Source organism: Notamacropus eugenii, chromosome 5 (genome assembly GCF_028372415.1).
Source record: "Notamacropus eugenii isolate mMacEug1 chromosome 5, mMacEug1.pri_v2, whole genome shotgun sequence".
Taxonomy (NCBI): Eukaryota; Metazoa; Chordata; class Mammalia; order Diprotodontia; family Macropodidae; genus Notamacropus; species Notamacropus eugenii.
The window spans coordinates 346,930,489-346,943,499 of NC_092876.1; the positions used below are offsets into that span (position 1 = coordinate 346,930,489).

The following is a 13,011-nucleotide window of genomic DNA, read 5'->3' on the forward strand; positions in this document are numbered from 1 at the left end:
TAACCTATATCAAATAACTTAATGTCTTGGGGAGGGAAGAAGGGGAGGGAAAAAAATTTGAAACTTAAAATCTTAAAAAAAAAAAAGGATGTTACCTGCAATTGAAAAAAATAAAATACCATTAAAAAATGAATACATCTTCAACATATCTATCAAAGTGATATTCCTAAAGGCATTTTTTTCCCCTCAAGGAGTTCTAGTGGTTCCCCATTATCTCTAGAGCCAAAAACAAATTCCTTTATTTGGTATTTAAAACCCTTCACATTCTGGCTCTATCTTATCTTTCTAGATTTATTAGGTATTACTATTCTTCATGAATTCTATACCAACTTGCTGTCCCTCACAAATAACAGCCCCATGTCTCATCTCCATGTCTTTGTACAGACTGTTCTCAGTCTGGAATGAAATGTCCTTACTTCTACCTCTTAGAATAATCCCTAGTATCCTTTAAAGCTCAGACATCCCAGCCTCTAATCCTCTCCAGCTGTTAATGCCTTCCCTTGCTCCAAATTACCTTCTATTTTGTATATATACTTTTATCTGCTTCTGTGGGTACATGCCATTTCCCTCATAAAGCATAAAGCTCTTTGAATAAGGGTCATTTCAACTCTGTCTTGGTAACCTTGAAGCCTAAGCCACACCACATCTCCCTCCCATTCCAATATCTTTGTCCCATTCTTATTTCTCCCCAAGGTCTCCATCTTCCACTTCATATCTTTTTCCACCTTTATCATTACTTCACTTTGAAACATGGCAGCTAGGTGACACAGTGGATAGAGTGCTAGACCTGGAGTGAGGAATATTTCTCTTCCTGAATTCAAATCTGGCCTCAGACATTTTACTAGCTATGTGACCCTGGGCAAGTCACTTAAACCCTGTTTGCCTCAGTTTCCGCCTCTGTAAAATAACTTGGAGAAGGAAATGGCAAACCACTGTAGTCCAGTGTCTTTGCCAAGAAAACCCCAAATAGGATCACCAAGAGTCAGACACGGCTGAGAAATGACTAAGCAAGAACGGCAATGGCCCCTATTAGGGTTGTTGTGTCTGGCACACAGTAAGTGCTATATAAATATTGGCTACGATTATTATTACTTAATGTACCATAATTTATTTAACCATTCTTCTGATGTTGCATATTTAAGGTGTTTCTAGTTTTCTGACTTCAGATTTATTGTTTCTTGTTAATTAGTTTTATGGTCTATTGAGATTTATAATTTATTGTTTTAAGTAATAAATATGATTTGTTTTCTTATTGTTCTTGGTTTTTTACAGCAATTGCCACATGTTTTAATGTTCTATAACTGGCCCTACTATTCAAACAAGTAAATGAAACAGCTTGTATTTCTATTTTTAAAATCATTAATTCTTATATTTCCCTAAGGTTTAGCCTCTTCTTAAGTTTGTATAGAAAAATTTTGTCTTTGGGATGGTTGGTCTGTTTTTTTTTTCCAAAGTGATATTTATTAAGATCGCTTCCGGAAGAGAAAATGAATCTCCTTGCTTCTGCAGAAAGATGGTGGACTATGGGAATGGAGCACTGCATAGGTTGTCAGACTTGGTGTGTTTGATTGGTTTTGCTGAACAACACCTTGTTTCCCCCAACCTATCTTTCTTCCTTCTTTGTTAAAAGGGATGGCTTTCAGAGTAGGTGGAAAGGAGAGGGATATATTCAGAAATGTAGATTTTTTTTTTAAATGTAGGAGATTTTTGAACGATTGATAGAAAACAGTTTGTTTCAAATTTTTTTTAATTAACAAAAATTCACCTCTTCCTCCCACCTCCCCTTCCCTTAAAAAGAAAAAGAAAATTCTTGTTCAAATATGCATAGTCAAGCAAAACAAATTTCTGTACTTTTTTTTTAAGGGAAAAGAGAACTCTTCCATTCCCAAACTAGAGTTTAAAATGGGCACCACTGTTTTCATCCTTGCCTGATTCCATTCCAGCTTTCCATCCAACATACACATTATTTGGCTCCGATATCTCTGGCTCTGCTTTCTTTCCCTACTCACAGCCAAGGATCATAGAGGAATACATGTTTAGGGTGAGTTAGGATTAACTTAAAAATGTATTACATGCCTTTTAAATAACTAAGGAGATAATTTTTTATTTATGAAGCGACAAAGCCCATGTTTCCCTATTAACAAAATGGACAACTGGAGATTCATATTAGAACCATAATTATGCCACCTATAACACTTATAAACAGAAGTGAAACTAACCAATTGCCTGGTTACCATGAATACTTAAAAACACAGAACCAGATGGTTAAGTTTTTTTAATCCTCTATATTCATGTTGGTCTTATCTATGGTTCTTTCATAAATTGTCTACAGATAATCTACCCAACATATTAAAGATCTTTCTCCTTGTTTTTTAATATTTCATGGATACTAGTAAAGCCCTAAGCCTTCCCATCTGTTATTACTCACTCTCACAGTATGACTGGCCCACCTCCTTTTTGGGTGATACATGGCTCTGCTGCTAGGCTAATCTTACTTAAAAAACTTTAATTCATGATGACATTAACCTGCTCAAGAACTACCATGGTTTCCTATGCCCTAACACTTAAAACCTAAAAGCCTATCATTTTTAGGGCTTTTCTAAATCTGGTCTCACCCTACCTATATAATCTATTTCTCATTACTCTCCAAAAGAATCTCCCAGCATTTAAGTAGGACAGGCTCCTCTCCTTCTATGCCATTCCTTCTATTGTTTGTCCAGCCAAAAATGCTTGCTTCCTTTCTCTCTACTCATCTAAATTCTACCTATCCTACAGTGCCTCATCAAGTACCACCTTTTCCATGCAGTCTCCCCAGCCATACATTGACCTCTTTCTTTCCTAACCATTTAACACACTTAGAATCTGTACCACATAATCTAGCACATATACTGCCTTGTATGGTTCTCTATCAGTTTAGGCATAGGTCTCCTCTCTTCAACAAAGACTTTTAGGGAAGGGACCTATATCCCCCACGGTGCTAAACACTATGCTTAGCCCACAATAGATCCACCAAAAAAAAATCAGTTTCCTTGTCAGTGAGCTGAGGAAATCAATAGTAATATGTGTGTGTACATATATATATCTGAGACACATTTTCTACCTTTCAGGGGGTTTGCAAAATCAAAACTATTTTCATAATAATACTAAGATGTTATTTGCCTATTAAAATATTTTCCTTTTTCCAACAATACATCTGTGTAAGGCTGGATTTTTTTTCCATGCTTTAAATAAAACAGTTTATTGTAATAGATAATGCAATAGATTAAATGGAGAAACAAATCTGAGAATCCAGCTGTCTTTTATTAAGTCAGACATTAAAGAGATTTGCAAATATGCAAAACAATGCCATTCTTCTTGCTAATTTTTTTATTTTGGAAAATATAGTTATTTCTCATGAAAATTTTATTATGAACATGTAATAGGCTTCTTTTAGTTCTTAAATGAATTCATTATTTAAAATTTTTATTTCTAATATGGTAAATATCAATAGATATAAACTCCATAAATAGAAGCTCATTGGGGTATTCAATTATTTTTAAGAGTGTAAAGGCGTCCTGAGACTAAAAACATTTTGAGAATTTCTAGTGTGCTGTATGCAATGTTGAATTTGGAGTCAGAGAGACCTGATTTTGAAACTAGTCTATAATACCAGTGATATGACCATAGCAAATCAGTTTCCCTGTCTGCATCTCAGTTTCCTCATCTGTGCAAAATGGGGATAATACTAGTAGTATCTACCTCATAGGATAGCCATGAGGCTTAAATAAAACATTTTGGAAACTTTCCAATGCTCTAAAACAGCTGGCTATTCAAACACCCATATGTAGGATATGTATATATACTCCCAAATTTTATAGAGCACTGTAAAGTTTCCAAAATGTTTTATTATATAAAGCAATTGAAAATGTAATTATGTATTTTATATAACTGAAAATGTAAATTTTATATGTATATACACAAATATACATATATAATTCTAGAATAATAGCCAACTTTTATAGAGCGTTGTAAAGTTTCAAAAATGTCATACACACACATACACATATGCATATGTGTATATATTATACATAAAATTGAAAAATGTAGGTGACGACAATGTCAGATTTAGCAATATACTGACAATATTTTATATATACACATACACACATATGTTTGAAATATGTAAATACAGACAAATATAAATATGTGTTTCCATTTCTCTATAGATAGTGAACCTGTTAGTTCATTGGTATAGGGAGCTCCCAGGCAAGGAAGCTTCTTTCACCAGTGCAGGTCATTGTCTGTTCTTCAACTTTGACTCTGAGGGACTTGCCCACGGTCATCCAGCCAAAGCAGATCAGAAGCAGAACTTGAAACCAGGTCTTCTTGACCCACAGCCTGGCTCTCTATCCACTATACCTGGGTGCTTCTTAGTGCTAAATAAATGAGTCATTATTTTATTGATTGAGGGAGCTCAGGTTGTGACAGGGATTTCTGAATGGCAGAAGGAAAGCCTCAATTCAGCACAGGCTAGTGGATTATTCCAGCATTATTTTAAGAAGATGGAAGACAGCCACTTCCTAGGCTGCTGCTCATACACAAATGTAGTGTCTATAAGCACTATACCTGTACATAGTATGGAAGCCTCTTTACCCTGCAGACACGCTCTAGCCCTGGACTACTTCTCATATTGGAAGTACTCTCACCTCATAGCTGGTTCCTCCCTGAACCTCCATTTTAAGGGAAATGCCCAGGCCAACAATGTCTTCATTCCTCTCCAGGGTATAATCCTGACTCTCCAAACTTTCTCTACCAACCCCAGCAGAATCTTTTTATGTTATCTTCCTCCATTAGAAAACAAGCTCCTTGAGGGCAGAAACTATCTTCCTTTTTGCTTATATTTGTATTTCCAGTATGGGCAGCTAGGTGGTGGAGCGGATAGAGCACCAGTGCAGGAGTCAGGAGGACCTGAGTTCAAATCTCACCTCAGACACTTGACACTCACTAGCTGTGTGACCTTGAGCAAGTCACTTAACCCCAACTGCCTCATCTTGGGTCATGTCCAGGCATCCTGATGAATATCTGGTCACTGGATTCAGATGGCTCTGGAGGAGAAATGAGCTGGTGACCTACACAGCCCTCCCTCACTCAAAACAAAGTCAAGTGCAAGTCATGTCATTATTTCTCTGATGGCATGGTCTTCTTCAGCAATGAAGGATGAACACACACACATATTTCCAGTGCTCAGCACAATACCTGGCACATACTGAAAACTTAACGTTAGTTCTAGCTGTTGTAGTGTTGTGTTGTGTAGCAAATAGGGCATTGGAGTCAATAAACCTAGCGTCTAGTCTAAGAGCTCTTAACCTTGATATTATGGACCTCTAAGGAGTCCATGGATAGATTTCAGGGGGTCAAATGGGGAAAGATGAAATTTAAAGTTTCCTTGATCTCTAACTGAAATTTAACATTTCCTTCAGTTATGCATTTTTAAAAGAATTCTGATAAGAGGTCCCTAGGATTCACCTGACTGCCAAAGAGGGCCATGATACAGTACTTAACCCTTGTTCTAGTCCTAATACTTAGTACAATGCTTCAAACATGTTAAATTTCTGAGTTTCCACTTCCTAGTCTATAAAATTAGAATCATAATATCTCATTGTTATTTTAAGATTCAGAGGGATGATGTATGTGGGAATATTGTGGTATTGTATAAATGTAGGGCATCTCTTTCTAAAACCCTCACCCTGCTTCTCACACTTGGAGACAGTAAGGGTAAGGATTGGCCTGCAAGCTTCCCTGGGACATAAAGCTAAAGGGATCAACCACATGTACACCTGCAGCCCAGGCCTATGGAAATAACTTCTGGGAGTGGTTTGTTCATGGTGCCCTGTGCAAGTCACAAATAAATCACCCCCTAACTGAGAACAATTGGAAAATGTAGGTGGTGACAATGTCAGATTTGGCAATTGTTCTGTAGCCTGATTAGATCATAAGTGCTCCACTCTGCCCCAGCCAGCTCTTTGTAAAGTCAGCACAACCAACATAAGCTCTGTTCTCCCCACTCCCCATCCCCCCACACACACTTCCTGTAGCTGGAGGAGTGGTTGGGAGAATGGAAGAAACTCTCCAAAGCTGTTGATTATGACTAGGATGCCAACAAGCAAGCAGAGGCACTGCCACCAATACTTCAGGAGATGTAATTAATTATGGAGAAACTGGCATATCCTGCCCCATCTGCCATCTTGAAGGGAATTTCTTTTTCTTTTTTTTTTTTGTAAAAACACCAGGATTCTGATTTCCTATGATACTGCCCAGAATGATCTCAGAACCCAAATCCTAGAAAATTCCATTTTGGTCCAAAAGCCCATTTTAAGTCAACCCATACCTCTTGAAGCATGATCTATCAAGATACCTGTCCTCTGCTGATGCCACTAACTAAATAAAATGTATCTATACAATGTAATATTTTGGTATTTTATTTTGACTATTAAGATTCATGAGTTATCAGGTGAGAGAAGCAGGGTATTGTGGAAAAAGCAAGGGGTCTTTTACTCCCTGTGTGACCTTGGGCAAACCCCTTCTTCATACATGAAATATGAGGATTGATATTATGGCTAAGAAATGATGAAGAGGATAGTTTCAGAAAAATCTTAGAAGAATCGTATAAACTGATGCAAAGTAAAATGAGCAGGACTAGGAGAACGATCAGTATAGTAATAGCAATATTGTAAAGATAATGAACTTTGAAAGACATAGTAATTCTGATCAATACAATGATCCGCCGAAATTCCAACAAACTCATAATGGAACCACTACATATAGAGGTGATGGCCTCAAAGTACAGATTAAAGCTTATTTTTTTTTTAAATTTTCTTGTTTTTTGGGGAGGGAGGGAAGACATGACTAATGCAGACATTTGTTTTGAATAACTATTACGTATTTGTATTAGATTTTATTTATCTTGCCTTCTCATTGCGTGAGGAAGAAGGGAGAGAGAGAGAGAGAGAATCTAGAACTAAAAAAAGGAACAAAAAACTCTCTATGCTTTAAAAAAATCATGGTGGGGTCATATTCAAGACCAGATTTGAACTGATGACTTCAAGACTAGCCCTCTAACCACCGCACCACCTACCTGCCCAAATGTTATTAAGGGTGTATATAGATAGATGGAAAAGTTTACGAAAATGCTCCTTAAGATGTTTAAAACATACTTTTTTCTTTCTTATACTTGTAAACTTATAACTGGGAAATGTTTAACAAAATAAATAAAAATACAGTGTAACATGAAATAAAATAAAAGGGCTGGACCAGTTGCCTCTAAGGTGTCTTCTTAACTCTAGATCTATAATTCCATACATTGAGGTGCCCCCTCTGGTGTACTTTTGGGAAGATAATAATAGCTAGCAATTATATTAACAAATGATAATAATAGCATTTACATAGTACTTAAAGTTCTGCAAACCGCTTTACAAATATTAATGTCATTCTATCCTCACAACAACCCTGGAAGGCAGGTGTTACTATCACTGCCATTTTACTGATGACGATACGGAGGTTGATAGAAATTAAGTGGATTTCCCAGGGTCACACAGCTAGAAACTGTCTGAGGTCAGATCAGGTAACAAAATATCCCAAAACCCAGTTCCATCAACAACTCCTCTTAAAATATGTCTCCTCTTGTCTGATGACTCTCCTCTGGGCATGTACCTCTTAAAATGTGGTGCCCAAGAAGGAAACACATTACCGGAGATGTAGGCTGACCTAATACACCATAGATCAGGACTGTTGGGTCCCAGATGCTGGAATACAACTTCTACACTACTTGGTGAGATTTCTAAACTTCGAAGTTTATTAAGTAGTCATATCATACTGTTCATTTGTAATTTGTTTCATTCATTTGTAGCTTAATAGGAAGTCCTCCCCTATTCAGCAACTGTTATAGAGAGAAAGAAGACAGAGAAAGAGAGAGAGAGAGAGAGAGAGAGAGAGGCACAGACAAATGTGAAATTGAGAGTGATAGAATTAAAATAATCTTTTCTTGATTCTTTAAGTGGTAAAATCTAACTCACCATCCAGGAATTATTAACTTGATAAAAATTCAAAAAGTTTTTTTTAACATTCAAATTTTATGAGGAAAAGGCAAATTATTAAAAATAGGTCTAAAAGGTCATTCAATTGTACATCCATTTTGATTCAGGGATCCTACCGTTGGGCATAAACATCAAGGTCAGGGACAGAAAGAAAAATCCCGTATGTATCAAAGTATTCATAGTAGCACTCTTTGTGGTAGCAAAGAACTGGAAACAATGTGGGTACCTATAGGGGGGACATCTGAACCAATTGTGGAATGTGAACACAATGGAATATTATTCTGCCATGAAAACTTATGAATATGAAGAACACACAGTGAAACAGAGAGATTTGGGTGAACTATTGCAGCATGGAGAAAGTAGAACCAAGAAAACAAAATAAAACATGATTCTTATAATATAAATGAAAAGAACATTAAAATGAAGCCAAATGTGTAATCGTAATGACCTATTTTAATTCTGGGGAATAGGTGAAGAAATGCACCTCCCTCCTTTCTTTGGAGATGTGGGAAACTATGAATGAAGAATATTTGATAGGTTTACACCCACAGTCTCAGTTTTATTATTTTTGCCTAACTGTTGATCTTTTTTAAAAGGGAAGTTTCATTGAGGTAGGAATAGGGAGGAATGGGGGTGAGGAATTGTACACGAAAATGTATAAACAAAAGATATCAACTAAAACTTTTAAAAAATAATTCATCTGAAGAAGACTAGAGGAAAAAACCAAATTTCTAAGATGAGTTTCATATCCAAGATATATAGACAATTAATGGAAATATATAAGACCAAAAGTCATTTCCCAATAGATAAGTGGTCAAAGTATATAAACGAAGCATTTTCAAAACAGTTACAAACTATTAGCCATATAAAACAATGTTCCAAATCACTAATATTAAGAAAAATGCAAATAAAAATAACTCAGGTTTTACCTCACACATAGCAAATTGCAAAATTTACAAATGGTATTACCAGCCAATGTTGGAGGGCTTATGAAAAGACTGACACATAAGTGCATTGTTGGTAGAACTGTGAATCTAGAAAGCAATTTGGAATTATGCAAATAAAGTAACTAAAATATCTATGCCCCTTGACCCAGAGATTCCCCTAGTAAGCAAGAAGGTAATTGACCAGAAAAAACAAAAAAACAAAAAACAGCTCCATATACACCAAAATATTTATGGTAGCACATTTTATAATTTCAAAGAATTGGAAATGAAATAGATGCCCATTGATCAGGCAATAGCTAAGAAAATTATGGAGCATGTATGCAATGGAAAATTATAAGAAGTTATAAGAAATGAAATATGAATATAGAGAGCATGGAAAGACTTACATGAATTGATATAAAATGAAGTAAGCAGAGCCAAGAAAACAATATAAGCAGTGACTACAACAATGGAAATGGAAAGAAAAACAAACACAAAACAAGTGAAAATGAATGTTGCAAAATTATAAAGAACCAGCTCCACATCAAATAAGAGATGAGAAGACATCTATTTATATTTCTTTGCAAGAGTGGGGGATCTGCAGGTGTGGAGCATTGCATATATTGTCAGATTTTTTTTCAATATACTGAATGGCTTTGCTGAATTTTTTTTAAGTTCTTTGTAATAAGATAAGGGAGAGAAGAGGGGAAATAGGAGAAATTTAGGGGATATAGACATAAAGTAGATAAAAATCAATTTAAAAGGACTAAAAAGGACAGAAATCAAGCTGATAGCAGGGAACTACACGGACATGAAGGCTTCATGTATGCCCTGGAACCAACATATGTAATCGACTCAATCTTCTATCCCTCTTCACTTATAATATTTTACAAGGATAATTCATGCTTAGCACTATGACCCAGAAGCCCTGGGGAGAAGGAATAGGAAGGAGAAAGCCAGCTAGGAAGGACTGCATTTAAGACATGGCGCAGGAGTTCTCAACTTTTTTGTGTGTGTCATGGATCCCTTTGGCAATCCAGTGAAGTCTATGGACCCCTTCTCAGAAGAATCTTTTTAAATTCATAATTGAAGAAGATGCTAAACTTCAACTATAGGTTAGTGAAAATAAAGATGTGATTTTTCCTCCCATCCAAGGTCACCCTGGAATCTATCCACAGATCCCTTGTGGCTTCATGGACACCAGGTTAAGAACCCCTGTCATGTAAAAAAATCCCTCATATTAAAAAACATAACAATATTTCTCAGGTGTTAGAAATATCGGGGTACAGGACAAGGTTTCTTAAAATGTTCTGTAAGGAACACCAAGGGTATTTTTGGTTTGCTTTTGCTTTAATTTGTCATATATTTGTTACTAAGCATTAGAAATAATGATGTTAGAGGATTTTATTACAAGCGTTCTATCAAAGTTTTGTTTAAATCAAAGGGTTCTATCACTGTACAAAAGTTTAAGAAATGAGTAAATGCCAAAATGACTGTTTCAAATCCCAGCGATACCACTTTCTAGCTGGGTAACCCTAGACAAGTCATTTAACTTCTTTGTGATTCAGATAACATCCTAGAATTAATCCATTAAGCCACAACTGGGTTGTGATTTGCTTTGGTAGAGAGTTCCCCCACCAAGAGAATTCTCAAATACTAAGAAAATCATAGGTCCTTCTCATTGTCATGCGCTATTCTCATGACGTCCCACAGTGGGCAAATCACCACCCCCACGTCAAGAAACCTTATGAGGCAGCTAATACAAGACCATTATCCCCATTTTATAGATGAGGGAACAGAAGCCCAGAGAGATGAAGTGACTAAATAGATGGTTAAACAGATAGCACTTCTCCAGCCCAGAACCAGGGATTTTACCATTACATCACATGGGACCCTTACCAGTTCAAGACCTCTGCTCTTACCACTATGCCAGGAGACACAACCATAGTTTAGTAGTGAGTCATTAGTCAAATAACAACTGCCTTAATCAAGTACCCACCAAAGAGATGTTTTGAAGACCTCTATGAAACTAAACTTTAAACTTATCAAAAAGAAAGCAACAGCCAATGCCAAACAAATACTGCCTGAAAGATTGCAGCAGTAAGACAAAAGCCAGAAAGAGAAATGAAAATATGCATTGTGGGGGAGGGCAAGCCAGGGAGGTGTGGATTTATAGGGAAGCTGTGAGATCATTGTTTCCCAATAATACACATCACACAGGAAACAGATGGGAAAGAAATAGTGGAAGGGGCTACTTATGGTAACAGAACCTGTGAATGGAACAAGACATGGTTTAGCTAAAAACCACCCCATTTGTAACTGAATTGTTTTATAACTGAAACCGTCAGAGAGATTTCACTGCCAAATGTTGCATTAAAGTCTAAATAAATATTATTCAGTTGGCTGCTTTATCATCTACCGTTAATTTTTTTTCTCCCTGGGTCTTCATGCTTGTGTTTGTTTTTGTTTTTAATCTCAGAATAAAGTTTAGCCAATATTTATTCAATAAATATTTGTGGCTTACCTATTATATTCAGCCTGGAAGCCATGGTATAAATTGCCTAGAGTCAGATACTACCTGACTACAAATCATGGAAGACTAGGGTCGCTGAAGAATCAAAATTGTGTCAATGAAAGCAAAGGAAATGTATGCCATTTACATAAATCGGATGCAACTGATTATCAAAAATGATTCACACACAAAGAGCAGTGTAAAAAATAGCAAAGAGATGCACAAAAAATAATTTGGCTCTTAATGTATGAAAAATAAGACGTGACAGCCCTACGTGGTAGCTGCACCATGTTATGAGGGTACCATACCACTTTTCCAAGTTCCCCAGGCTTAAAATCTAGTAATCCTTAACTCTTCACTCTCTCTCACCCCCCACCCCCACTCCATATCTAATCTGTTGCTAAGGTCTGTTGATTTTACATTTGTTCCATCTCTCTTGTAACCTCCTTTCTCTCCTCTGATACTGCCACCACTCAGGTATAGCCTGTCACCTGCTGGACCATAACAATAGCCTTCGGGTTAGTCTCCCTGCCTCAAGGCTCTCCCCATTCCAGTACATCTTCCGTTAAGCTGTCACAGTGACCTTCCTAAAGTCTAACTCTGACCATTTCAACTTCACACCCCATCCTACCCCTGCCCCAGTTAGTAAACTCCAATGTCTCCCCATTCCTCCAAGATCAAATATAAAATCCTTGGGGTTTTTTTGCTGTTAAAGTCCTTCATAACCTGCCCTGTCCCTACCCTTCTAGTCTTATGAACTATTCTCCTCCACAAATTCTGTAATCAAGTGACACTAGTCTCCTTACTCTTTGCATAGGACACCTATCTTCTAACTCCAGGCATTTTTACTGACAGCCCCCCATGCCTAGAACTCTCTCCCTCCTCCTCCTCACCTCCTGGCTTCCCTGAATTTCTTCAAGTCTCAACTAAAATCTCACCTCCTGCAAGAAGCTTTTTCCCAGGCTTCCTTATCTTAATGCCTTCCCTCTGAGATCAGCCCCAATTAATCTCATAAAACATATCTTGTTGGAACACAGTGGTTTGTTGTCAGTTACTCAACCCCATTAGACTGTGAGCTCTTTGAGAGCAGGAACTGTTTTGGGGCTGGTTTGTTTGTCTGCCTTCTTTGTATCCCCATTGACTGACGCGTAGTAGGTATTTAATATTTGCTTGCTGTCTAAACTTTCTAGAGTACAGATTCCTTTGGAGGATTTATGGAAGGATGAGAATATGGGAAAGGGTCACACAGGTTGAGAAGGCTTATGTGTTGCAATCTGCACTGTTGGATGGAATAGCCACATCAGTGAATTCACTGTACAGTAAATGTAATGGCTCTATACCCCAGGAGTGTGAATGTCTTGTCTTCTTCATTCCCAGTAAGGAAGAGCAATAACTTATATTCATATAGTTTTTTCGGATTGAAGTATATAATTCTATTTGATAATTTCAATAACCCTTTGATGTAGCTACCTAAATCAAATGTTTTGTTGCCCTCACTTTA

General features: G+C 36.9%; 1 protein-coding gene across 1 annotated transcript in view; it reads right to left on the reverse strand.

Annotated features, from left to right (window-relative positions):
* The window catches only part of ARHGAP31 (Rho GTPase activating protein 31), a 171,278-nt gene that overhangs the window by 138,596 nt on the left and 19,671 nt on the right, over nt 1–13,011 (reverse strand). The window lies entirely within an intron of this gene.